This window comes from Cryptotermes secundus, unplaced genomic scaffold (assembly GCF_002891405.2).
Source record: "Cryptotermes secundus unplaced genomic scaffold, Csec_1.0 scaffold235, whole genome shotgun sequence".
Lineage (NCBI taxonomy): Eukaryota > Metazoa > Arthropoda > Insecta > Blattodea > Kalotermitidae > Cryptotermes > Cryptotermes secundus.
Genome location: NW_019723301.1, coordinates 739,774 through 767,625, shown reverse-complemented (window position 1 = coordinate 767,625; position 27,852 = coordinate 739,774). Strand labels below are relative to the sequence as shown.

The following is a 27,852-nucleotide window of genomic DNA, read 5'->3' as shown; positions in this document are numbered from 1 at the left end:
CCCTACGTTTCGAATGAGAAAATCAGAAAAGAAATGTGTTTTTGAGAACATTCAATATGCCATTTAGTTCTGAGGGCTGTAAAGTAAAAATAAATAACACTATATTAAGAAATAATATCATTTAGAATTTAATACTTTAAATATAATTTTATGTACTGTCACAAATATCATTAGACTTATCAATTGGGACTCCTCATAATCATCATTTTCATACATATTCATAAGGAACAGAAAATATGGCTACCGTTTCTAAGAAGCAGAACTTTAAAAAAGAACTCGCTTTATATTCGAGCTAGTACGGCAATTTGTAGAGAGCTGTGCTGCTTATTTACGATATTTGCCTAGTAACTGAGCTCCTGAAATAGCCTTCCCGAGTTTCGCGGCGGGTGAGCCGAGTTCAACACTTACTTCGTTCTAGTGGCCACATTAAGAATACTTGGAACTTCCAAACAGGTCACTCATATCCACACTGCGTGGTGCTTATTTAAGCACAGGGACAACTACATATGTGTTTCTTAAATAGCAGCGTATTATTACCCACGAATATCAGAATGACTTACGCCACGGTACGCAGTATTGTCTGTGAGGTTAACATCTTTATCAGAACTCTTAGGTCAATACGGTGATCGACCCGTCCTATCCTAAGGCAGCTGAATTCAATTCCAACCTTACTTACTTATGGAGCTGAGCCCTCCTTGAGCAGCCAAATCTGCAGCTCAAGATTTCCCAGTATTTTATGGAACCCGAAGGTTCATTACCGTGTTCACAAGAGCCATCTACTGGTCCCTATCCTGAGCCAGATCAATCCAATCCATAAGATTCCATCCTATCTCTCTAAGATCCATTTTAATGTTGGCCACCCACCTACGTCTTGGTCTTCCCAGTGGTCTCTTTCCTTCTGGCTTTCCCACCAATATCCTATACACATTCCTCGTCTCCCCCATTCGTGCTACATGTCCTGCCTACCTCATCCTCCTTGACTTGATCATTGTAATTATACTTGGAGAAGAGTACAAGTTATGAAGCTCCTCATTATGCAGTTTTCTCTAACTTCCCGTCACTTCATCCCTCTTCGGTCTAAATATTCGCCTCAACACTTTGTTCTCAAACACCCTCAGTCTATGTTCCTCCCTTAATGTCAGAGACCAAGTTTCACACGCATACAGAACCACAGGCAAAATTATAGTTCTGTATATTCTAATTTTTACGTTTTTAGACAGCAGACGAGAAGACAAAAGGTTCTGGACTGAATGGTAGCAAGCATTACCCGAGTTCAATTTCCTCTTAATTTCCTCCTCAACCCAACTCCAACCTTCGCACATTTCATCCAAGATCCACTTTCTGATAATGAGAGCTCTTTTCCCTGGAATAAAGCGGCTTGAGCGTGAAGTCGAACACTAACGTTATACTTTTATCCTTACCTAGGGCAGCAAGGAAGTTGCCATAACCGGGAACCTTTCCTTCTTCTATTCGGGAGGTGCCCGGTTCGAATCGCGACCTGCATACCGGCTGTTCTAAATGAATGGTTTCATACATTTCCTCAGTCCCTCCAGACGAAGTCGGGGAAGTAACTTAAAGTAGACCACGACCGCTTCCTTCCCCATCCTTTCCAATTCGTCTTTCACTATCATCCAGTCATTCGTTAAATAAACTGCAAAAAAATAATTAAATACTCTAGGCCTGTGTCTTCATAATGAAGATATGCCAGGCTGTATCGCCTACTTCCCGTTTCACAATTGCATTGTCCTGCGAGAAATATCAGACGAACATTAGATGCTAAGATTTTTTTAAGAAGCGATTTTCTACAGATTTCCTCTCCTCATTTTGGTGCCATTCAGATCTTCACTAACCGACGACCAATGGGTTAGTAAAAGCGTACAGTTTTCAAGGATTAATTCCAAGGAACAACACGCTCGTAAAGTCACGCCATATTCCCAACTGATAAGAGGCCCATTTTAATCCTGGCATTCACTCCAAGCCGATAAAACAACCTCCTACCTAATATTTATGGGTTATTCCATAATTAAATATTGCAAAATTACGTATCCAGGTCGCGGAACGAGATCTTTAGTGCTACAGCTACTGCTCTCTGCATTCCAAGCCATTCAACTGCTCTGAAGATGGAGGCGATACGTTCCTCCGAAACGTCGGCCAAAACGAAGAATACACGGCGCCTAAACCCAGAAGACGACTTTCTTCATAGTCATCGCCGTGAAAACCTCAAAACTTACATGCCTTATCATAGTTTCAAACAATAGTTTCTTACCGCTGGATGAATAGTTAGTTTTCGAGAGTTCACTGTGTCAAGACGGGAAGCCGTTCCAAGTCACATTTTCATTCATCTCGGTTGGGAATATAGCTGAAAACAGACAACAGAAATAGCTTATTTGACAATTCTTATCAGTTGACCATCCGAACGCATACTGTAACATTTAACTGCTACAACAATTGATTATGAATATATTAGCAGGGAAAACATGAGCGAATATTTGAAGGAGTAATATCCAATTTGACGCGAAACAATTCATTTAAATTCAATTATAGATAAAGTTTCAGAGTTTAACTACTTCTGTTTTGAGATTTCGTACAGAGCTCTATAATATAGACGAGGGGCAGCCTGTCCTCATGAAAGTGGGTCAGTCGGTGGATACAAGTTTATGGCGAGCCGACATCTTCCATGTTATGTTTGTGGAGGATAAATAAACACAAGTCACAATGGATTTCTATATACAATTAAGGACGATTTATATAAAAAATCCATGTATATTTTGAAATTGCTTTTCATTTAATAGGAACTAAATAATTGGATTAATTTTCGAGGTTAAAGACAATTAGTCTTCCCGTATAAGTGTCTCTCTTAGTACGGATCTGCAGGACCTAACTGTGTTTAGCAATTCATGTTTCCTGTCATTTCTTGTCAGGTGCTTCTTTTGAAAAAAGTTATTAAGTTTAGCCCCTCACAGTCTAACATTTTCAATGTACTCTTTAAGCGCTTCAAAAATAGTATAAGAATCCATGACTGACACATGTGTACATCTTCAACGACATCAATGTCCTACTTTGCATGTTTAATGTAAACAAATCATTGCATATTCGTTACAAGCATATAAATACGTCTTTACGTGTTTCAGCCAGCATTGGTATCATCAGCTTGTTCTCAAATACTATAGGGAATTACTTTGCTTATAAACTATACATGTCTCTGCATAGGGATTGTTACCGTTAGAAATTGAAATTAGTTATATCAAGTTATTGAAATTAATAAAAACGGTAAAGCTATCCCTATAAGAGGTCGTGGAGGCCGACAGGGTTGTGAGACGTCGAGGCTCCTACATTTTCTAGACAATGGAGGTGAGGTCAGTCTTACTCGTCGGCCGTCCTTTACCCCTCAGGAAGATTCCTGGTACTCATTTCTGTTTGAGGCTGAGTCGACCCCCAGGACCATAGTGCGGCTGGAAACTGAAAAATCCAATGACCTCATCGGGACTCGAGCCCGCGACCTTCCGGCTTGTAGCATAGTGCCTCAACTAACTACGCTACCGCGTGCCCCCTGCTGAAATTAATATATAATCTAATTGCGTAACGCTCTATTGATGATTTTTCCTTTTTCCACTGCTGATGTGTAGAGTATTCTACTAAGCTCCTCTGTGACTCATCGATACATTTCTTACTATGATATGGAAGACTTGGAGTTAAAACTACAATTACTCACACTACAGTCTATGTCTAGATGTTGAATGCGTCTTTCTTGCCATTTCAATAAATGTGTTATATGAATCAAACCACTATAACACACGCTGAAATGTTTAAATTATTTGCAATATATATTAGGTCTATGATGGCAAAAATTTGATACAGAACATAGAAATTGTACATTTACCTAGTTCACACAAAAAATGAACTCACATGAATTAAAGTATGAGACATCTTACTATTCCACTTCGAGACCTATTATATGAAACTATAATTTGGACAACGTGATAAATAAGTGAAATCAAGGCCAATCCCATCTGAACGTTTTGGTGACGAGAAATTCATACCTCAACTATCGAGCCCCAAATCGGCCTCTTTCCTGGGTAAGTACAGTGAATTACAGGCCATCTGAGTTTCTCAGAAGTGTGTACTGAATAAAAACATTTAACAATGAATGAAACGCTGAAGGAGCAAAGACTTTTTTTAAATAAATGACAGATTTGTAAAACGTACAACTAGCTCCTATAACAGATGGGGAAAAAAATGAATAATCCTAGATATGCCAAAGAAGGCTTCATGTTCTGAAAGCCTACAGAGAAAAGGGATAAACACATCAACTGTAGATAAAGGTAAAGGTGCCCCTGTGCTTAATTAAGTACCACGCCATGAAGACAAGAAAGAATGGAGGTACAGCTTCACTATTTTTGACATCGGCAATAGATGGAGGTGAGTGGTTAGCTTCACGCCTCAGCCGCTTTACCCCCGACATGTCATATTAGCCTAAACACAGGAGAGGGAATAGCCAAGTTTAACTAGGCTTACAGACCGCTACATTTATGAAAGGAGAGAACATAACGTGGACTATACCGAGTGCGTTAGCCCCTGTGGGGTAGGACAATAAAATTATCTGCATTATGCACTCACTTTTACAGCAGGACATAAGTCTCTCTCTCTCTAAGCAAATCTCATGTAGTAACAAGCAGATACACGAGATAATTCAAGAAGCTTACTGATTAAAAAATACTTCGTAGATCATAATCCAAGAGAGGAATTATCCACAGGCTTTCCAAGTACCTTTCGGTGTACAAATATATTTTTGGACATTATCCATCGTCTTGTTTGTATCTAAAAACCGTCCTCTTTATTTTTCATAACACATCGTTTCGGAGACTGGATTCTGTCTCCGTCTTCAGGTAAAACCTACTCAGTTTGGTCCAATCGATAAAGCTAGTCCCTATCTCCGGCGATAGGCCCAATTAAATAGGTTTTACCTGAAGACGGAGACAGAATTCAGTCTCCGAAACGTCGTGTTTTGTAAAATAAACAGGACGGATTTTTGATAAAGACAATACAATGGATAATGTCCAAAAACATAATATTTGTGCTAATGTACCATCGTCACAAACTTTTAGATCTTATTTACCTTTCGGAGTATTCCTAAATAAGTGTCAATGAAATAGTTTGTTTGATTTATTTACTTACTTATTATTCGTAGGTTCAATAACAACTGCAAGGTCATGTAGAGTCGAATGACAGAAAGAATGATTACATATAAAAAAATCTTGAGAACTGGGAAAAAGTGCAATAGCGGGCTCTTTCAATTACTAACCCAAAATTCACCTAGAAAGGTAGAATAAATATAACAAAAACATCAATCTCGAGTGACTATAATTGGAATTGGGTTGCGTACAAATACTTTACCAGTTCTTCCGTCTGCTCAGTAGCGCTACTTGGGGGACTGTTTGGAGCTTAAGTCGAGCCGCTGAAGCACTAGAACTACAATTGCCGAATTGTAAGTGCTGTCAGTATGCTACCCTCAGAGGTGGGGTGGGGGTAGATGTCGTGGTCACGTGTCGCCAAGGTCACGTCGCAGCTGTATGGGGTGCGTGATATTTCATATACGAGTCAAGAGACGGGGTAGGGGAATAAGCCTCTTCTCATGACTGCTACCTTGACGTGGCTTGAGGGCTTATGTGCCTCTTGGTCCCGAATTGGGATGAGGCATATTTTGGAAATGACTATTATTGCGTAGAAGACGAAACGTTACACAACAGAAGATGGTATATTTATCATTTTCAGTCATGTATTAATAGCACATTCTTAAGTCGTGAACTTCTGTGTTCATGATTATTCATCTAGGTGCAACTAAAAACATTTAACGAAGCCCACAGCACAGTCTACTCTTATGCTCGTTGTGACAACAACTGGATATTACACTTTTACTTTGTAGTTTTCGTTTTAACGTAAACGTAAAAGGTAAAGCTATCCGTGTAACAGGCCGTCAAGGCCCATAGGGTCGTGACACGTCGAGGCTCCCACATTTTCTAAAAATTGGCTCACAGATGACGCCGTCCGCCCTTTACCCCCTCATAAGAAGATTCCTTGTACTCATTTCTGTTAGAGGCTGAGTCGATCTCAGGGCCATAGTGCGGCTGGAAGGAGTAGGAAAACTGAAAAAATCCAATGACCTCATCGAGAATCGAACCCGCTACCTTCCCCTTTGTAGCATAATGCCTCGACCAACTGCACTATCGCGTGCCCCTTTCGTTCTAATGTAGCAAGAGCCACTAACGTTGAGAAGTTTCTGGCCATGTGTGGGATTTTATTTTTTTTTTTTTGACCAGCTGAGCCCGTGTTCGCGTCTCAATAAGGACCCTGGAGTTAAACTCTTGAGGCCATGGAAAAAGAATACGGCATTTAATAGAAGCGTGTTGGAGGAACCGCGAGCAGAAATCTGTAACCATATTCTTAAAGACGACTGTAACTTTGTAGCTTATCTGGGGGTAAAGTCGCCGGGGCGTGTATCTGATCACTCACGTCTATCTAGTACAAAATCAAGAACGGTAGAGCTATACCTCTACTTCCACATGCGTCTCCCTGGGGTTCTACTTAATTAAGTATGTGGAAAACTTTATGTTTACATTTCAGTTTGTATTCTTTCAGTGGCTGAACATTTCAATGGTTTTCTTCTTGTTTTGTATTTACCTGCATTTTATTCACGTCCTTAATAACAAAAACGAACAAAAGTTAAGATTTTTAGCGTGATTTTGAAACATAGTATCTATATATTTATTGCTGTACAGCCCTTTGTTGGGCCTTGGCCGTCTTTCAATTTCTTAAGCTTATACACAGTCGGCAGGACTCCTTGGACGAGGATCAGCTCGTCGCAAGGCCTTTAACTACACACAGAACAACACAAACGCAGAATAAATACACACAGACATCCATGCCTCGAGTGATATTCCAATCCACGATCTCATTGTCCGAGCGGGCGAACACTGTTCATGTATTAGACCGCGCTAGGCCGCGCCATAGCTCAAGCGGTTAGTCGCTGGCTTTCCACCTCGGCGGCCCGGGTTCGATCCCGGGTATGGTCAAGTGAGATATGTGGTGGACAAAGTGTCGATGGAGTAGGTTTTCTCCGAATATTTCGGTTTCCCTTGCCAATCTTCATTCCACCAATTGCTCCACAATCACCTTCACCTATCATCTGGGGCTGGTACAATAGGCCAGAAGTGGCCGCAGTACAAGGGATTTAGTCCCACCCCACTAGCATTAAAAAAATATTAGACCGCGCTGTCATTGTGATCGGCTTAATATAGAGTAGTACATCATGACTTTATCGAATACCTAACGGCTTAATTAAATGTACTACAATGAAACGAATTAAAGTTCGGCCACACAGAGCGCTACGTACGCTATGTTCGCTATACGAACAGAAAAATATCTCCCTTTATTGCCACTGTGACTGGCCACACAGACTTCCGTACTCTACGTATGCTATGTTCCCCATGTTACCTGCGTCGCTGAGTGTACACAGCGTACGTAGCGAACATAGCGTAGCGCTCTGTGTGGCCGAACCTTTAGTAATATTCTGTTTTAATCAATAAGTACAATTTCATTTGCGTTTATTATAGGGTACAAAGAGATATAGGAAGTGAATCCTGAAATAAAATTATAAGACCGTTCGTAGTATCTGTCTAAAAGGAAACAATGGGTCAAATATTGTTCTTCATTTGTAAAATTCAGTGCAGTAGACCAAGAAGACCGGAATCCAATAGCCGGTTATTTCATGTGATTTCGTGGATTACAGAGAAATTATCTGGGGAATAAGGTCTCTGTTTCTTCTTCATTAATGATGAACAGAATAAAATAGAAAAGAAATCACCAGGGCACAGTCCTTCATGAGAAACTGATCCTTGCTTATCTACTAAGCTTTTCATAAAACTAACGATTCACGACAGCTCGACTGTTCCGAGCACTGTAATTCTGTACAAGTCCCCCACTCAATTCCTTTAAGATCAATTTCAATATTACCCTATTTACGCCTAGGTCTTCGATTGTTCCAGAAAATCGACCCATGCACGAGGACCTGTGTAACAGATATATGACTAATGATTACAGCGATGCACGGATAATATTAAACTGTATAAATCTGATTTGTCTCATTCTGGTCCGTCACACTATCAATTACAAAGTAGATAACTTTCGCTTTCCTTCGTAACGCTGTGCACAGTGAAGGAACTTTCATGTATTTGAAATAACATGGTCTGTCTAACCATAGTAAGTAGTTAGTTAGTTATTGGAGAGGGTGGGTTTCCCCATGCACTTAGACCTGTATTGGTCCATTGTACTTCCCTCTATGATTTCCACCAGTCGCTATATCCTACCGGTACTGGTGCTTACTATCAGTCCCGCCCAGCCAGCGAGACCGGCTCTACTAGCTGAGAGGTATCTATAATGCTTTCCCCATCTACCGGAGGTATTAGAGACTGCTGTTGGGCGGGAAACGTCCGTAATTTGGCTCAGTGACCTCCTTTGGAACCATAGTAAGTATGTAATTACAGAAATTAAGCACAATGTTCCCATGCTATTTAAACAGAGAAATATAATATTTTCTGTACTCGAATTCAAGTACTTCATATAGGATTTAACATGAACATAATCCACATGCAGCAGACGTAAAAATCAAATGTCTTGTGAAGTACACCACTGTAGTACTAATAGGCATATACATATATACAAATAACTAACTTCATGGAGCTGAGCACTGCTCGTGAAGCCGCCAATTGTGTAGCCACTCAAGAACTTCCCAGCATTTTATGGAACCTGAGGGTTCGTTACCGTGTTCACGAAAGTCCTCCAATGCTCCCTATCATGAGCCAGATCGAGCCAGTCCACACCACGGTAGCGCATTTGGTTTAGGCACTATGCTATAAGTCGAAAGGTCGCGGGTTCGAGTCCCGATGGGGAGGATTTTTTTTTTTAATTTACCAAATCCTTCCAGCCGCACTATGCCACTGGGGTCGACTCAGTCTCTAACAGAAATGAGTACCAAGATTCTTCCTGGGGGGTTAAGGGCGGGGGGCGCGTAAGGCTGACAAACTTACCGCCATCTGTGATCCAACTGTCTAGAGAAAATGTGGGAGCCTCGACGTGTCACAACCCTATGGACCTTTACGGCCTATTACATGGATAGATTTATCTTTTTATCACCCCATCCTACCACTCTCTAAGATCTATTTTCACACTGTCCACCTACCTACGTCTTGGCCTTCTTAGTGGTCTCTTTCCTTCTGGCTTTCCCACCAATATCCTACATGCATTTCTCTTCTCCCTCATTCGTGCTACATGCCCTGCCAATCTCATCCTCCTAGACTCGATCGTTCTAATTATACTCGGAGAAGAGTACAAGTTATGAAGCTCCTCATTACGCAGTTTTCTCCAGTCTGCCGTCACTTCATCTCCCTTGGGTCCAAATATTCTCCTCAACATCTTGTTCTCAACGCCCTCAGTCTATGTTCCTCCCTTAATGCCAGAGACTATAAGTATATAGAAGCAATATTAAAAAAATAAGAGTACATAAACATAGACTTGAGTAAAGTCAAGCTAGAAAGAAAGAAAGAAAGAAAGAAAGAAAGAATGAGAAAGGAGAGCAAAAAGGAAAGAGAGAACGCTCCACTAGTCAAGCTGCAGATGAAGTTAAATGAGTTAAAGTCAAAAATAGAAAGCAACAGAAAGCAAGAATGGGGAGTGGACAGATCAGCGTCTAGAAATAATTTGTCTGACCTCCCGTGAAGATATATTCATGACAGATAACCGGCCTCTGAAGAACTGGTAACTCTAATGCTTCATTCATTTTGTGTTTGAAAATCTGTCTTCTGCTTAACCTGACACATCCAGTTCTGCTGTGCTTCAAGAAAACTGCTTAAAGGTCGTGTTATTCCACGTTCTTCGCCTAGCGACGTACTGCGTGGGTGTATAAGTAACGGCTCACGCCAACAATACTTCTATCTAAAAGCAAAGTCCAGGCTTTCTTCAGGTGCGATCTCTTAGTACGCGCTGTCATTATTACCATGTCAGCATACTGGAAAGGACAAAAATGTCTTCTACATTCATTTTCTTCTGAATACCTTTCAATTACCCTTTTCAGCCTTGGAGCATTACGTATATGCCGGTCATGGTAGCATGGTCTAAGGCATGTACTTATATCTTCGCTCGCTCGGTAGCCGGGATCGTGTGTTCGAATCCCATACAATGCATGGGTGTTTGATGTGTGTGTATGTGTTTATTCTGCGTTTGTGTTGTCCTGTGACTAGACAGAGGCCTTGAGACGAGCTGATCACTCGACCAAGGAGTTATACCGTCTCATGAAACTGAGAAATCAGCCCTATGCTAATAAAGTGGGAGCAAGTTGAGAGAGAGAGAGAGAGAAGAACATATATCTATGAGATAAAATGCAAATATTAGATCAGGTGTAAACAACATATGGAAAAGGAATTCAATTTAGTCTGCCCCGTTATTAAAACATTAATAATATTGACCTTTAAAATAAGTTTTTGTTTTCTCTTTTTTAATATGTAGAACGTATGGACACGCAACAGTAACAAATAATAATAATGATTTGTGCATATAATCGTGTATAGCAAAAAGTGAGAGAAGCATGCTGTATTATCACTTTATTCCTAACACACGACAAGAAAGAAAACACAATATATGGATCCATATAGAGAGCACAATTCAATAGTGGAAGACTTGTTTATGCATCGCCTGATTATGTCTGCATGGGCCGAAACACGTAGAGACACTGTACAACCAAATAAACTCCGATATACGCAGTAAAGTGTGAGTGAGTTATTTGGTGTTTGTTATTGTTGTGTTTGACAGGAGAAACAAAAATTCATATATATAACACACAACAGAATGCATTCCTTAAAGAAAGAATTAAAATAACAATTGATATTTTACTAAAAGAANGCCGGGCATCCAGCGAGGAACTTCGGGATACAACAATATAGCCTGCTTTACGCTGCTTATTATTATTATTATTATTATTATTATTGCAAGTGTGTTTCATATTTCATATTTACATTTTCCATACACAGACAGGAAGGTGCTCGCATAAGCCTGCTTTAAGAAAGTAAGCTAAAAAGAACGATTCTTAGGTTCTTGAATTTGTGGACAGTTGAACAACATATTCATATTGAAGGCCATAGGGTAAAGGTAAAATTATCTTTGTGCTTAATCAATTAAGCACGATGCCACGAAGACGTATGAGGGACTGAAAATATAGCTACACCATTCTTAACCTCGGCACTAGATGTCAGTGGTCAGCTTCGGCCTCCGACCGCCTTAGCCTTGATACCAAGGCCTTGATACCTTGATACGCCCCTGATACCAATCAGATAGGAGGCCGTCTGGAGGCTATTGAAAAAAATTATCCTTGCCGGATATCGAACCCGGCCGTCCAGCCCGTAGCCCGTCGCTATACTGAGCTAACCTGGCCATCGTATTGAAGGCCAGACATGCTTGTAATTGAAAATGTTGAAGAATAATATACTCTGAAATGCAGTTCTTGTAGGCCAATTATCGAAATGAATTGCACAATTATTACTAACCATGGCACTTTGATGTGAGCGGAGTCAACAGGAGTCAACAAGTCATTGTGAAAATGCAGCCAAGCGTTAGCGACTGGCTTCAATGTACAAGTGACATTTGATGTCGCATTTCAAGGTTTAGCGGGTGACGGTAGCCGAGCGGTCTAAGACATATACTGTATTCGCTTGCTTGGAAACCGAGATCGTGGGTTCGAATCCAACTCAGGGCATGGATGTTTAGTTTTTGTGTGCGTTTTTCTGTGTTTGTGTACAGGTAGAGGCCTTGCGACGAGCTGATCACCCGCCCAAGGAGTCCTACCGAATGTGTAAGATCTAGAAAAACCGAAGTGAACGGAGAAGTTCATGGAGGTAGGCCTAGGCCCACTGGGGCTCATTTTAACATACCAAGTATATCGCCAAAATGAATCTAATCGGTCCGTAAAGGAGAAGGTATGCGTTCTTTTTCTATTTGAGACTTCGGGAATTCGAGAGTTCTGTTTCGATGTGTACGGCTTAACATTATTTGTTATTTCCAGATATACAGCACAAGTGGCGGAGATTAGGTGTCATTACTAAGTGACACTTTCTTGGAAAACTCTAAGAAGCTCGAAGGAGCTTTATCCTCATCATAATGGGAGGTACTTATTTTAATAGGTCCATTACCATTACTGCAAAAGGCCGCCATGAACCAGTTACACATATGTCTATACTATTATATATTTTCAAATTATCCTTCCGTCTACACATGCATGTCTTGTTTTTCAAAGTGGTATTTCCTACGATTTTTTTACCAACAACCTTATGCAGGCATTTGCTGGTATTTCATGTCTTTCATGACTAAATCACTTTAATAATAAGGTTGGAATAAAACTCGTGTCATTTCCTTCAACCCCTTTTTACTGCTTTTATGTTACGTACTACAAAGACGGTGCACCAAAAATTGTGAAATTCGGTGACTTATTCCGCATGNACTCAAGTTCCTAAAATTAAAAGGGGTTGCGAACATCACAACATAACCAATATAAGAGATGAAAAATATAGGGTACCGTATTCCTTCCTACACGTGGGATCACTTTGTTACAAATTACACGGGAGTTTGCCACGGATTGGAAATGTAGCGAAAACATTTTAATCTACACATATATTAGAAAATAATCTGGAGTAACATACTGGAAAAATTGAAAATAAAATTTTGTACTGGGATTTGGTCGACTAAAATAAATTCAGTGAACAGAGGAAAAGAATCATCTTAGATCAGCTGGTAGTCGCTTCCGACTTGGCCAAAACTGAACAAAGTTTCTTGTATCTATGTTAACTACTGACATGCTGAAGTGCCCTTGTTTCTGGTGCCGTATCGTGTTATAGAAGTTTAGCGTCATTTCGGAGGAACGTGCTGCCTCTGTCCTCAGGGTCTGAGAGTAAACCCGGAAAAAAAAAGCAGCAATCAGCAAGGGCTTGTTGCTTGCTTCGACCCTGAAGATGGAGACAGTACGGCCCCCCGGAGCGCCAGTAAACTTCTGTCATGCTACACAATGTACGAGTATGCAAGGATCAGCTGACTGTATTGAAGGTTGGATGGTATTTACATATGCCGTTTTTGTTTGAAATCGAATTGGACGTGTTTACAGGCGCTCGTGCTGCCAGCATGGATCCATCACGTGGTTACGAGAGAAAGAAAGACAATCGGTTGAGTGTAAAGCATTTAGCATTACCGACACCGACAAAACATGCTTCCGCGTGATAATACATCTTTCTAACGTAAAAGTCATGATCTGAAGCGAAGGGACACATTTCCCCACACAGCGTCATCACGCGCGCACAATACACCGGGGCATTTGTTTTGACGGACTGGCAGTTTAGCAGAATACTCGTACATTCGAGTTTCCTCGGGAGAGCAATTTCTCTTCTTACTCCTTACCTGTCGGCATATGCTTCCTATAATCTGAACTCATTTCCATTAAATCTGGACGTTTCTTGTCTGAGTAGTTTACCTAACTCCACACGTAACCAAGAATGAAAGACCTCAGGCGGTTAGTAGCTGGCTTCCCACCTCGGCGGCCCCGGTTTGTGGGATTTGTGATGGACAAAGTGGCACTGGGGCAGGTTTTCTCTGAGTACTTCGGTTTCCCCTGCCAATTCTCATTCCACCGACTGCTCCACGCTTGTCATATATCATCTGGGGTTGGTACAATAGGCCAATTAGAGGCCGACGTACAAAGTTGAATCAGTCCTACCCCACCCCACGAAACTAAAAAAAAAAAAAGAATGAAGCCAGTTACAATCAGAATCGTTGCAATACAAGAAATTTATCCTGTAGGCAATAAATGCAACACTCGTTCTTTTATTTTAAGTAAAATATTTCTATAAAGCTAAGTCACACTGTTCTTAATTTTATCAGAGGATATTACATGATTTTCTATGACGAAAGGAAGAGCCTGTTAACTCTTTAAAGATGAAGTTCTTTTGCCTGTTTCATGTTGGGCTCATTCTTCAACCGTGAAGATGGAAATAGAATGTACCTCCGAAACGTCGGCTGTCTCTCAACGGACTACAGCGCATTATATCCAAGAAGATAGAAATATTTATAATAATCTAGTTTATACTTCACAGGAAACACATTACATCTCCGCTCAGGCGGTTAATGCTCTATAGACGAAAAACAAAAACCGCTGTTTACTGTGAGAATATGCCGGGGCGTGAAGCTGACCACTCACCTCCAACTAGAGCCGAAGTCAAGAAAATATGGATTTATACATCCACTCCCCATATGAAACACGGAAATACACTCTGGCGAGTAGAATACATATGTTTTTAGTATGTTAAAGAAGGTGGTACATATAGAAACACTGGGGGTTAAAGTGTCAAGCCCTTAAATTCCTAGAATATTCTTAATAAGACTACCAAGGAGTTTAAGAGCAACAGAATAATTTTCGCATTTAAATAGGCCTGTCAATACACTGAGAGAGTGACAAGTGATAAACAGAGCTAAGCCAGATTCCTTCCGATTACAATGGCCGCACGGTCTAAGTCATGAACCGTCTTCGCCTGCTGAAACACTAGGATCGTGGGTTCGAATCCCACTTGAGACATGGATGTCTGTCCGCGATTCTTCTGTGTAGGTAGCGGCCTTGTGACGGGCTCATTCCCCATCCAAGGAGTCCTACCGATTGTGTATAGGATTAAGAAACTGAAAAAGCTGCCAAGGTCCAAAGGGCTGTAGAGCCATAGAGGCGAAGAAAGAGATTCATAGGGCGTTCTAATCCTGTAGCAAAGGTTTTGTTCTGAGGTCCCTTCTAGTTGCAGCACAGCTGTAGGCATTACGTTAGTCTCATGTTGACTCTGTGGATTCGATAAGCTGATACTAAGCGGGTATTTTTTTCATACCCTGTTGTTTAAGATAATCGATGTCGCACATGGTAGGCTAAAAGGCTGCTCGGCTGTGACACAACACGTCATGAGTCACTTGCTAGCAGTTGCTATGTGCTTTGGCGGCTTATGGGCACGGCCAACAGAAAGATACATTTATACGCGCATCTGTACAGACTGTTCTTATTAAAACAATCAACTTTTAGGCAAAGGTCTAAATGTTCCTACATTTATTGTGCAATATATCGATAATCATGTAAAAGGGCATGTGGGGAGGTGGCTAAAAACTTGCAGAGCACTCTTTCACAAGATTATGGCTTCTTTCTCAGGATTCTTAAGACGTAACTGCTGGGGAACCCTATTCTTGTGATACGTCCATTCGTACTTTGATTCAATTACCGCTAAATGTGGAAGGTAAAGTTGTCCCTATGCGTAACTAATTAAGCACTATGTCATGAAGACGTATGGGGAAGTGGATGTATAGATCCATGTATTCTTGAACTCGGCAATACTTGGAGGTGAGTGGTCACGGATGCTGGTATTAGTCCATTACATGGCTATTCTGATCAGGGTGCCAATATTCGTGATCTGCTCTGAGAATGGGAAGGTAGATTTGAAACCAGCTCGGATTACCCATGTATCCCACGCGCTTCGTTTTCCGTGTGTGTTATCACTGTAGGAGGGCCGCGATGGGAGGATCCATCGTTCAATATATTAAATGTGAATTCATTTATTTATGTTTCATTTACCGACGCTGTCAGTAGCTCATACAACATAAAGTCGATAATTAGCGAATAATTCGTTTGAAACGATGTGGAAGGAAGTGATGTTGATGTTCCAGAATTTGCCTGTAGGGAGTGAAAAGAAAAACACGGACTCTCTCTTCAAGACAGCAGTTCTCCGGCCAGAGGTTTGAACCACTGTCTTCCTATTACGAATCGGGAATATATAGACCCAGTTGCAACGTTTGATACATGATTTCAGATTACTGAACAACAGTTCAAGCCACAGAGACTGTTTCTACTGAGAAGGGAAGATGAACAAGAATGGTGAAAAGATACGGCTTTGGAACGAGGTGACCATGGCCTATTTTAAAATACTATCCCGGCATTCGCCTGGAGAGACGGAGAAAACACCACTCCATCAGGATAACTAGGACCATCCTAAATTCGAACCAGATACCTTCAGAATACACGTACACGGCGTTAAAGGTACACCGTCTTGCTCGCGTCTTCGCTCAAGAGGTCCGATTAGTGTCCCACTTGCTGAGGTCATTAATATTATATTTACTGGGCCGTATATAACATTCCTGATAAGAGCGATATGACAAAGCTTTATACTCAAGCCACGGCGAATGCAATCAGTATCCTCTTGTTAAGTATCCCACACGAGATAATAACCATTGTTAGCCTACTTTCCTTATTTTGAAAAAGAATAAAGTAGGCTTATCAGATCACCTTGCCATGTGTCTGTACGTGTATCCCTCCACCAACTTCTGAACGACTGAACCAATCTTTCTGAAACTTGGTAAGCATATCATGGAACCTGAACTCATCTCAACGGTGTACCACATAAATTCCCGAATACAGACAAAAGAAAAACTGTCACAGGCGTCGTTTCATACGAGTTCCGTGTCGAATCAAAGGTGAGTCTGTGGGTCTGTTTGTGTATCACACGATCGTTGCTAGACAACGGCTCGGTAAATACGTTCAAGCGGCTATGAAAAATTGTTGGAGGCGTCGTTTTATATGCGTACCGTGTCGTATCAAAGGAGAGCAGGCGATCAGTTCTTCCCAGAACTTTTCGTTCGTCTTTAAAACAGTTTCTAACCTGATATTAGTAATGCTTAAATTTAAATCAAGTCACATTCGACATCCCGAAACTTTCTGACTGGAAAAGCAGTCCAGGCTTTTTTTCCCGTAATCGTAATCATTACCGAGTCATAATTAGCGGATATTATGCTGGGATCAAGATTTTCAGTAATCTGCTATCTGATCTCAAGAGTCTTTATGTGCGAAAAAGCACGATTTAAAATAGCACTGAAACGATACTTACACATTCTACTCTGTTGATGAAAACTTATTGTCTAAAAAGTGACTCATCCATTTAAAGGTTGTGTAAAGAGCAGAAGTCGACAGTATTGATGTATATGTACGTAGGTGGATGTATATTTAAATAGCCTTATGTGTAACCACTGTTTTCTTGGATTCTGATGTGGAAACTTCAGTTGTACCGTGTATATGTTTTTGTATTTATATGACAGACTCCACGTCCTACAGTCATTTTGACTAACTTTGGATCCAGGAGATGTAATGTAATCGTTGATTTGTATCTAAAGAATATTTATATCAAGATTATGGTTTTCTTGAATGTGACGTCATGTAATTTGGTACATAGGTACCAACATTTCGGAGGAACCAGGTACCTCTGCCCTGAAGATGAAGGCAGCATGTTCCCCGAAAATGTTAGTACTTCTCGACCAAATTAGGGGGGGTACACCCCAGATGAGCGTAATTATTACCGTCTTTGTGACACACAGTCATATTTGTATACTCACCATCACCAGCCACCTTTTTTCAAACCTATTTCGTGCTACATGCCCTGCCAATCTCATCCTCCTTGAATTGAACATTCCAATTATATCTGGCGAAGGGCACAAGTTACGGAGTTCCTCATTAGGCAGCTTTTGATATACTCTCTACACAACATAAGAAGTACTTCATTTTCATTGTTTCGAAAATAGCAAAACCTATTGAAAAAGTATATAGCGTATTTCATTATTCCCTACAATTTTCGTGAGACATTTTTGTCGACGCTCTATACCGTCTCGATACTGACAAACAAAACAAAACTCCGTGGTCTGTAGTCCGCAAGCGAACTATACCGACCTAGCAACCGCGGCTTGTCGGAGAAGTTAGTGATAACATTTGCGGATAGAGGGTGTCGTGTGGTCGGCTCCTCAATTATCTTCACGGGGCTGAGCGGACCCCGTTCCAGACCCACTACTACTCAGAAAATGTGGTAGCGCCGGGATTCGAACAGCGTTGTTAAATATTAAATTAAAGAAAAAATCTTCTCCTTGAAAATAACTGAGCGAGTTACGCTTGATATGTGTGCAGAAACACGTAGATTTTCATGTAGTGTCCGTTATTGCTGTCTGATTTTAACCAATACGGGCGGGCATGTGTCAACAGATTTTAGTAGAACTCCACAATATCAAATCTGACGCAAATTCCTTCTCGAGTGTTAGGCCTACATGTTGAACGACGGACGGACAGAGTCATGGAGAAGGTTACAGGCGAATTTTTGCAACATTTCCTTCCGAATGCGCCAGAAAGCAATAAAAAATATGTTATATAATGACTATCAGCAACAACTGCGAATTACCTGAAGACGAAAGGGGATTCAGATCTCGAAACAACATATATATCAAATACTAACTTATATTAAACAATAGACAATATCGAATATCATTCTGGTACAGTTTATTTATCATATTATTTAGAGTCAATAGGTATTGACGTTGAGCCTATTTCTATCCTGGAGTTACCACTATAATTTTAGTACGTAATTTAGTTAACGCTTATTTATAAATGGCTGTGAATTGGTAAGACTCGTCTCTACGAAAAACAACAGATGTAATTTATTTTCTAGAGAAACTTTGCGATATTCCCATACTGATAAACAAGATGCTGATACAGATGTATTTTTATTCTCTGCTAATATCATCAGTCAGTGTGATGTCTATTTCTAGCTTACGTTATACTAAGTCAGTGAGACTTAATTTTAACTCAATTACCCACACGTTCATAATTATGAATACACGTTCACAAACAAGACAGTTGTTTAATGTTTACTATAAAGGATCTTATGGCCATGATGTTGACAGTCCAGTTCATGAATATCACAGTATGTTTAACACAAGGCCACAAGGTAGAAAATAATAAGAGTTACATAATTAACATTTACAATGAATTGGTTCTACCAAATCCAACCACAGAAGGGAAAAATGAGACTATAAGCTTATAAGAACAAAACAATGTCTAGCAAAATGAAAAATTTTAAGCGTGTTAACAGGACATAGTCATAATAACGTGCGAGAAAACTGAAATGGGTCGACCGTTGAAAACATTTAATTAAAGAAAATAAAGCGCGGATAACGATATATGAAAGGTAGAGGTAAGCATAATCCTAGAACGGTATTACGATAACTGCATAATGGGGAGCTTCATAATTTGTAATCGTCACCAAATATCGGGGCAACCAAACCAATGAGAACGGGATGGGCAAAACACGTAACACGAACGGGTAGAAAATGCATGCAAAGTTTTCGTCAGGAAACATGGAAGGAAAAGTTACTATACACTGCAAGAGTAGTTGCGAGGATAATATTAAAACAGACCATAAAGATATATATATACAGGCGTTGAAAAAAAATCTGGAAACACTACGGATACTGTACAAATTTCTGTATTATTATTGTGACATATACCCATTGCAAGACAACGACCTGGTGACAATAATAGGGCATCCATTGCTAGGCATTGTATCAGTGAACATGCCTGATCAACAACAGAAGATTCCGTTGCTGGGCGACGCAAACATGTTTTCCATGGATACGGATTTCTCAATGTGCTTCTTGTGCATGGTCCGTGCCGAAGGTTTATAGGGAACAACGAAGGTCGTCTGCAGTCAGTCGCACAACAAGAAGCAGATTGGAGACAGACCTCGGAGGTCAAGGTAGAAGGTTTCGGCTAAGACTGACTGTGGGCTGTTATAACTGATTGCAATTGTGCCAGAAGTGCCAATAAATCCAATCATCCAATCTATAACCCGTTATTATTAGTCACGGAAACCCGGACACGTGACAATATGATGTCGCACCACAATTGCCTTCAATACAGTCGCAATCCTTTTTGGAGTGGACTCGTACAAGTTCTGAGCAGTCCCTAGCGAAATTTTATACCATTCTTCTTGAAGAACATCTTCAAGTTGCTTTAGAGATGTTGGAGGTAGGCACCTGTTCCTCAGTTTAGTCTCCAAAACTGACTCAATGATTATTCAAGTCCGGTGATAATGCTGACCAGGGAAGATGTTCAAGTTCATCTTCATGCTCTTCAAACCATGACTCAACAGTTCCAGCTGTTCCAGCATTGCCATCTTGGAAAACTGCATCGTTGTTTGGAAATAACGTCTGGATCATGACATGCGCCTTATTACTCAACCTGTCCACGTATTTCCTTGCAGATATTCAGCAATGATGGGAATTAATGGGCCCAAAAGAATACTGTACCATAACATTACTGCCAAAACCATTACAGAACCTTCCCCTTCTTTAACTGCTGGAACCAGGCATTCTGGATTGTAGACTTCCCTGGGCCTTCTCCAAACGTAAGCTCTTCCTGATGTAGGGAACAGCGTGAAGGACGATACATCTAACCACATCACGCGCGCGTTTCCAGTTGTCTGATGTTCAGTTTTCATGGTCGTGATACAGTTATTTATGCATCTGTGCATTACTTTCAGTAATCAGAAGTCTAGCAATTGCAGCAATTGCAAAACTCATTCGAACAGTTTGTGTTGAAACAGGGTCTTCAAGACAAATATTCAGTTCTGCTGTCCTGTCACTTTTCCTGCAGTAGTTGCTTGATTTTTTTAAACAGTTCTTCTAAATGAACGATGATCTCTTTTTGTCCACTGTTCCTCTTCGCTGATGTTGCCTTCCCACGATTCGTGTATGCCGACATAACCTTAGAAACTGTCGCTCTCGATACACCCAATAATGTGGCAGATTTTGTCACAGATGCTCCAGCCAAACGTGCACCAACCATCTCTCCTCTTTCAAAATTGGACAAGTTTCCCATTTTCCGATTCTTTCACACGGCCTATCGCCCAACGCAGTCACTAATACACTGACATAAGCTCTACAGCAGGCATGTCAAACTCAACTTGTACAGAGGGCCAGCTCAGCCCTATAAATAATAGTCCAGGGCTGCACTTCAATGTAGAAATATATATTAGATTTTGATACAAGGAAATTTAATTCTATATATTATTTAGGAATAATTTCAATATAATTACCTAAATTCGCGTATCTTACAGTTTTAAAAAGCAAGAGAATGCCATTTTTGACAAGTACCAAACAAACATATAGAAGAAAACTCGTAGTTGATAATTTAATGTTTAATTATAACCTTTATACGTTCATCACAATGTAACATCAGCACCTGTCGCTGTGTGAAAATGAATTGAATGACAATGTACAAGAGACTACAGGACTAATAGGAAGGTCTATCTTGTCTCAATGGTCATAAAAGTGAAAGTCTGCTAGCAGCCCATTAGACAATGGCTGGGGGTTGCAAGCTAGTTTTGAAGGTAGAAATCCCTTGCACTTGTCTGTCAGTTTCCACCCTCCTTGCATTCTTACTACGCCTCCAAAAGGGATTCTTGGAAATACTTGGGGTGGTGAGGCTGTGCGAATGTTAGTGCATTAACCTTCTGAAATACAATATTTTCTCCTTCAGGAACTTTACAAACCGTTAGTTGGACAAACCCTTCTGCAATTCTCAGAATCACTTTTCCTGCAGCCTGCTAATTTATGTCTGCCTCAGACTTCTTATCTTCCGGTCTCTTGGAAAATTGTCTTAACAAAAACTATTTCTACTAAAATTTTAATATAAATTAGCTCTAAAAGTTGAGGGGCCGCACTTTGTGGTTATGGGGGCCGCAAGTTTGACACGGCTGCTCTACAGAGTGTAAACAAATGGAAGAACATTCAGTGTTGGCAACTGAAGTTCTTTCAATGTAGCCAACACAAATTCTATTCCTCAATTTCGTAGTGTTTCCATTATTTGAATGTATTAGGGGTAGGCCTTCTGGGCCCTTGCGCCGCGACCTACAGTGGTCTATCGTGCTTGTTTCCATTATTTTGTTCACCCCTTGTACATATAGGGCTGATGTGGGTTTAGATTTCTAGCAGCAGTTTCCAACTAACTTTGCGTTCCAGACGACACTCCATTGGGCAGGGTCCTTTAAAGAAGCTGGCAGTTCCGCAGTTAGTCAAGAAATGATCCCCGTTTTAAGAAACACGAAGGTTCACTAAAGTATTCGCAAGACCCCCCCCCCCCACTGGACCCTGACCAAGATGCATTCAATCTTTATCCTCTCATCGTATTTCTTCAAGACCCATTTTAATATTATCCTCTTCTCTAAGCCTAGGTCTCGCCAGTGGATTTAGGATTAAAATGTTGCATGAATTTATCTATTTAAATATATATTAAGAGCTAAGAGGGTAAAAAGAGAAAGCAACGGAGGACAAGTTTACGTCAGCAAGGACTGGCGCTTACTGCACGACGAAGATGGAAATGGTCTCTTAACACCATAATTATTTTCAATACATGTTCTGAGAGCCGATTAAGGTCACTATGTGCCAATTTAATGTGCACATTCTGAGCTCCCAAACTGGACTGAGATAAAGAATACCAGTTGGTTCATTTTGTGCACTTTGATAGCACATCAAACGAATCCAGTTCGAACTGACTCCAACGAGCATTGCTGCGGATCAATGACTAAACGAGGACGGGTCACTGAAACAAAGGATACGGTTCAGCATCTCACGGCCTGCAGTCTTGTTGAGCAAAGTCCAAGGATAGAGTTGTTTGTGCTGACACTGCAACAATGGCAACGTCAAGAAGCCATGACTTCCTTCTTTTTGTATTAATACATTTTATATGGTGTTTATGTAATATTTTATCTATATGACATTGCTCTTTTATGTCTGGTAGAAATGAACTGTGTGGGCTACTCACGCGACACTTATACAAGGTTCATAGGATGAGTCCACAAAGGTAAGGCTGTTCATTTCCGTTAGGAAGTAAGGATGTTTCATTCCTGAAACTAACTACTACACTGATATTAAATTTGGTTATTTCGGGGTCTACGCTAAAACGCATTGGACGATATTAATTTCGGATGTTATAGTTTTAATACAGGTTCTAATTTTAATTTCGTGTAGTTCAAGTCTCTCTCTATGGCTCTACAACCCTTCGGACCTTGACCGCTTTTTCAGGTTCTTAATCCTATACACGGTCGGTAGGACTCCTTGGATGGGGGATCAGCCCGTAGCAAAGAACCTACCAACGCACAAAACAACACAAATACAGAATAAACGCACACAGACATCCACGACCCAGTGTTAGAGCGGGAGAAGACGATTTATGTCTTAGACGGAGCGATCACTGTAATCGGCTGTAGTTCAAATAGTCCTTTATATTTTCTCTCTCGAAAACAATCTGCATATTGATAATACTGTCACGTGTTGGGTATGTCACGCGACAAATAACTTCACGTGGGTCTCGGATTTAGCGAATCTTTATTGGACACTCACACTTACACACCTTACAATTACAATCGCCTGCAGTATCACCTGACTTATGGCCCAGTAGTCCAATGCAACATCTCAACTGCCCTCGATCATGCTTATCCCAAGACTGTCTTCTCCTCTGCTTATATAGGCGTTATGCGGACCGGATACCAGACAACATTCCTCACGGTTCCGTTACTACTATTTCGACAGTCCGCTGTTACGCAACGTCGTCGTTCCGGCGTTGGCTACGCAACGGCTCGCTGTTATTGCGCTACCATGGAAGTACCTACTCCAAACACTTTACAATAGGAAGGTATAGGTAGGCCCTGCTAATAGTATTGACACTGGCTGCACTGAAGCCAGCCGTAATCCCCAGGCGACCTACAGTGACTTTGTATCGAACCCCAGTTCGGTTCTTGATCAGAATGTGACGCACAGGAACACCTGCGGTTTTCATCACATTGGTACTTCCTCTCCGAGCAATACAAGCAGCATATAACTCGCAGGGAATTTAACATAGTATACAGAGTGATTCAGAAAGATGGACACAATTTCAATTGGCTATATTTCCTGAACTATATGTTGCATTTGAATTCTGTAAAGTACATTTGAAAGAGGATGTTGTAAAGTTTCTAATACTACTGCTAGAGCACTCCAGCACCGCGTCAGTTGTAAGCGAGATGGCTACTATGCAACACAAGAATTTTTGCATTCATGACTTCAGTAAAAGTGAGTCTGTGACTGCAGTGCAGCGTGCATCTCACACCCTCCGACTTTTTCCTGTGGGGATTCGTGAAAGATGCAGTTTTACGTACCACCTCTTCCCACAAATTTGAATGACCTAAGAAACCGTATCACAGCTGCGGTGAACTCAGTGATGCAAGATATTTGTCATCGAGTGTGGGATGAATTCAGCTACCGTCTAGATGTTAACCGTGCAGCCAGAGGGGGGCACATTGAACATCTATAAACTTCCATGTATGTATAATCAAATGTAATTTACAGAATTCAAATGGAACATATAATTCAGGAAATATAGCCAATTGAAATTGTGTCCATCTTTCTGAATCACCCTGTATAATGGACGACAATTGTAAACGCACCTCATTCATTGTTCTTACTGCAAATTTGCACATACTATAGGAACCGCTCCAGCCGGTCACGATTGCCGAGCGGTTTAAGTCGTGTACTGTCTTCGCTCGCTCGGAAGCCGGGATCGTGGGTTCGAATCCCACTCAAGGGATGAATGTTTGGTGTGTGTATGCATTTATTCTGTGACTGTGTTGTCCTGCGTTTAGGTAGAGGCCTTGCGACGAGATGATCACCCGTCAAAGTCCTGCCGTCTGTAAAATGATCATAAAAGTGAGAAATCAGCCCTGTGCTCCAAAGTGGGAGCGAAGAGAGAGAGAAAAAAAGTACGAGTAGGAACCGGTCTGAATCCCTTTTACGTCTGCATGCGCACGCCAATAGCTCTGTGGCATTACCGACAATGCAAATCACCAACATGGGAGCAGATTGGAGACTTTTAGGTCAAGTTTGCAATGAGATGCCTGACGTTTACCACCAAGGTTCATCAGAAGTAAGGCTGATGTAAGGATGAATTTTAGAGGACCTGGACACTTGTACCGGTGCCAGCTGGCCGATTCTTAAATTGTCCGACCTCACAGTATCCCAGCCCGAGTTCTTAACTTCATGTACAATGTACAATGTAACTGGTATACTAAAATTAACGGAAATAGGTGATGATTATTCACATTGTTCTGAATTTAAAATATTCCATAGGACATACATTGCTGTCTATAAGTACACGTAATAGCAAATGGCCGCGCCATAGATCAAGCGGTTAGTCGCTGGCTTCCCGCGGCGGCGGCCCGGGTTGGATCCCGGGTCTGGTCAAGTGGGATTTGTGGTGGACAAAGTGGCGCTGGGGCGGGTTTTCTCCGAGTACTTCGGTTTCCCCTGCCAATCTGCATTCCACTAAATTCTCCATTATCATAATCACCCGGGGTAGGCTACAATAGGCCAATCAGTGGCCGCCGTGCCGAGAGGCCCCAGTTGGACTCCACCCCCATTAAGCGAATTAAAAAAATTAAAAAGTAACAACAAGGGCGGGTATGATACTCATGTTATGTGATCTTTGGTATATATTTTTTAATTGAGAGTAAGTCGGAGAGACCTTGAACTTCGCACTTTTGAGAGAAACATAAATCAATTTCATGAGTTGCGTTTAATGTGTTTTTATCGTAATTTCAACATTTTGCTTCGATGACGTTGATAATAACAGAAAATATGTAATTTATTTTAAATTTTAGCGGTGATTAGAACGTTACTGAAAAAGTTGCTAACCTAGGTCACAAGAATACGCATGTAGGTACAGACCCATGTGTTGTACGTATACTTGTATATAATGAAAACATGAATAATTCCGAGACAGACCTTTGCCCCAAACTTATTTTTAGCATCCTTTATTATCAATGCCTTTGTACAAAGTAATCCAATTTAACGATAGGCTAGAGTGTGATCATTTGTTCTGTATGTGCTCCATGACCGTCCATTTCAAGCTCATTCATCAGTAACCTTACAGTACTACTAAAGAGAGGTCCGCAAAGTTCCTTGATACATTTTTCCCCCACTCCCTGCAACCTCATCTCTCTTAGATCCAAATCCTTTCACTACGGTACTTCTGTCCTCCTCCAGGGGAAAAACAAAGTTTCTGATCCATGTAAATCAAAGTACAATTGCAGTTAACAGACCACATTTCAGCACTTCTTCAATGTTTCCTTGGCCTTATCCCTTTATTTGTTTTCCATTTTCAGTTTCCGCAGTAGTCTTTTCTCCTTGTTTATTCCACTTAGGGCTCATATGTGAGTCTTCCTCTTTTTGTTGTTGTTGTTGTTGTTGTTGTTGTTGTTCTTCTTCTTCTGCATTTTTCTGCAACCTTTTCTCTTACATTTGTTCAATATGTTCGCATTATTTCATCCCTTTGTTTTCTAGGTTCCTGACGCAGTAACGTCTAATTCATCCCACATGTTTCAGTTCACATTCTCATTTCCCCCTGCAGTGTGAAGATATTTTTAGTATTTAACCGTACTTATTTTAGTCCTCAGATTAGTCAGTGGCCATATTTCACCTCCACACAACAGAATACTTTATACTATTCCACGAAGCATATATATATATTTTTTTAATTTCTTTGGGTATATTTTCATCCTACGTAACATTTTTTTTTTCAGTTTATACGGTACAGTTTCCATTTTGAATACCTCTTTCGCATGTTGCAACCTTAGTTACTATCCTAGGTACCTGAAGGAGTTATACTTACTTACACATGGAGCTGAGCCCTTCTTGAGAAGCCGCCAATTCTGCAGCTACTCAAGAAATTCCCAGCATTTTATGGAACCCGAAGGTTCATTATCGTGTTCACAAGAGCTCTACACTGGTTCCTATCTCAAGCCAGATTAATCCAATCCATACCATACCATCCCACCCTATATCTCTAAGATCCATTTTATTATTGTCCACCCACCTACGTTTTGGTCTTCCCAGTGGTCTTTTTCCTTCTGGCTTTCCCACCAGTATACTATATGCATTCCTCTTCCCCCCATTCGTGCTACCTGAAGGAGTTATACTGTAGACAAACCCTCAGTACATGCCGAATTTCCTAATTTTCCCCCCATACACAGGTACTCTGTTTCTTTAGTTTCATGTTAAGATCCATTTCTTTATATTCTCTATTATCTCTTACCTTGTTCAGCAAATACTGTTTAGTCATCCACAAACAGTAAGGCTACGCCCATGGAGCTCGGCAAAGCCATTTATTCTCGATATAATTCTGTGTAGGTCTAAGACTCGATTGAGCGTGACCTGACTCGCTTCGCATGAAGTATTATGTTCCTAACTGGAATCCTCAACACAAAGCAATTACACAAACACTGTGCTTCTGGGCAGTATCCATCGTCCTATTTTTATCTAAACACCGTCCTGTTTTTTTTATTTAAAAATACAGCGTTTCGGAGACTGGATTCTGTCTCCGTCTTCAGGTAAAACCTACTCAGGTCCAATCATAGAGCTATTCCCGTATTCATTTTATTGTAGAAGTAACATTTTGGAAGTGGCGCCATTAATCAAGTCATAGTTAGGTACATTAAGGACGGGGGCACACAAGGAAATTGGCAAACGCAACCACAATTTCCGAGAAACGTAGCCGATTTTAAGCAGGCAACTGGTTTCCAAATTAGCGGGTGCTGACTGAGGAAACTTACATCTCATTACATGCTCACATCATCTCAAGTGGGTGTATTTGCCCTCCAACTTCGTGCACTTCTTTCCTGCAGTGTCAGATGGTAATACTGACCCTGTCATAATATGGTAGTGGTTGACGGGGTGAGAGGAGAAGACAGGAGAAAAATTAAAATTGCGAGCATCCGTTCCTCCGCGACAATTTAAACTCAGGTGCTTATATTGTTTCGAAAGAACTTAATCAGGATCCAGAACTGTTCAAATCATTTATAGAATGAGCATAAGAAGTTTATCTTTACTACTGGATCTCAT

General features: G+C 40.8%; 1 protein-coding gene across 1 annotated transcript in view; it reads right to left on the bottom strand.

Moving 5' to 3' along the window:
• LOC111861717 (carotenoid isomerooxygenase) overlaps positions 1–5,479 on the bottom strand; it is a 111,512-nt gene extending 106,033 nt beyond the window's left edge. The window contains exons 1-2 of the mRNA XM_023846513.2: positions 5,395–5,479; positions 2,267–2,359 (exon numbers count right to left, since the gene is read on the bottom strand). The gene's annotated coding sequence lies outside the window, so the exon portion shown is untranslated. The remainder of the gene's footprint in view (positions 1–2,266; positions 2,360–5,394) is intronic.
• Between the last annotated feature and the right edge of the window lie 22,373 nt (positions 5,480–27,852).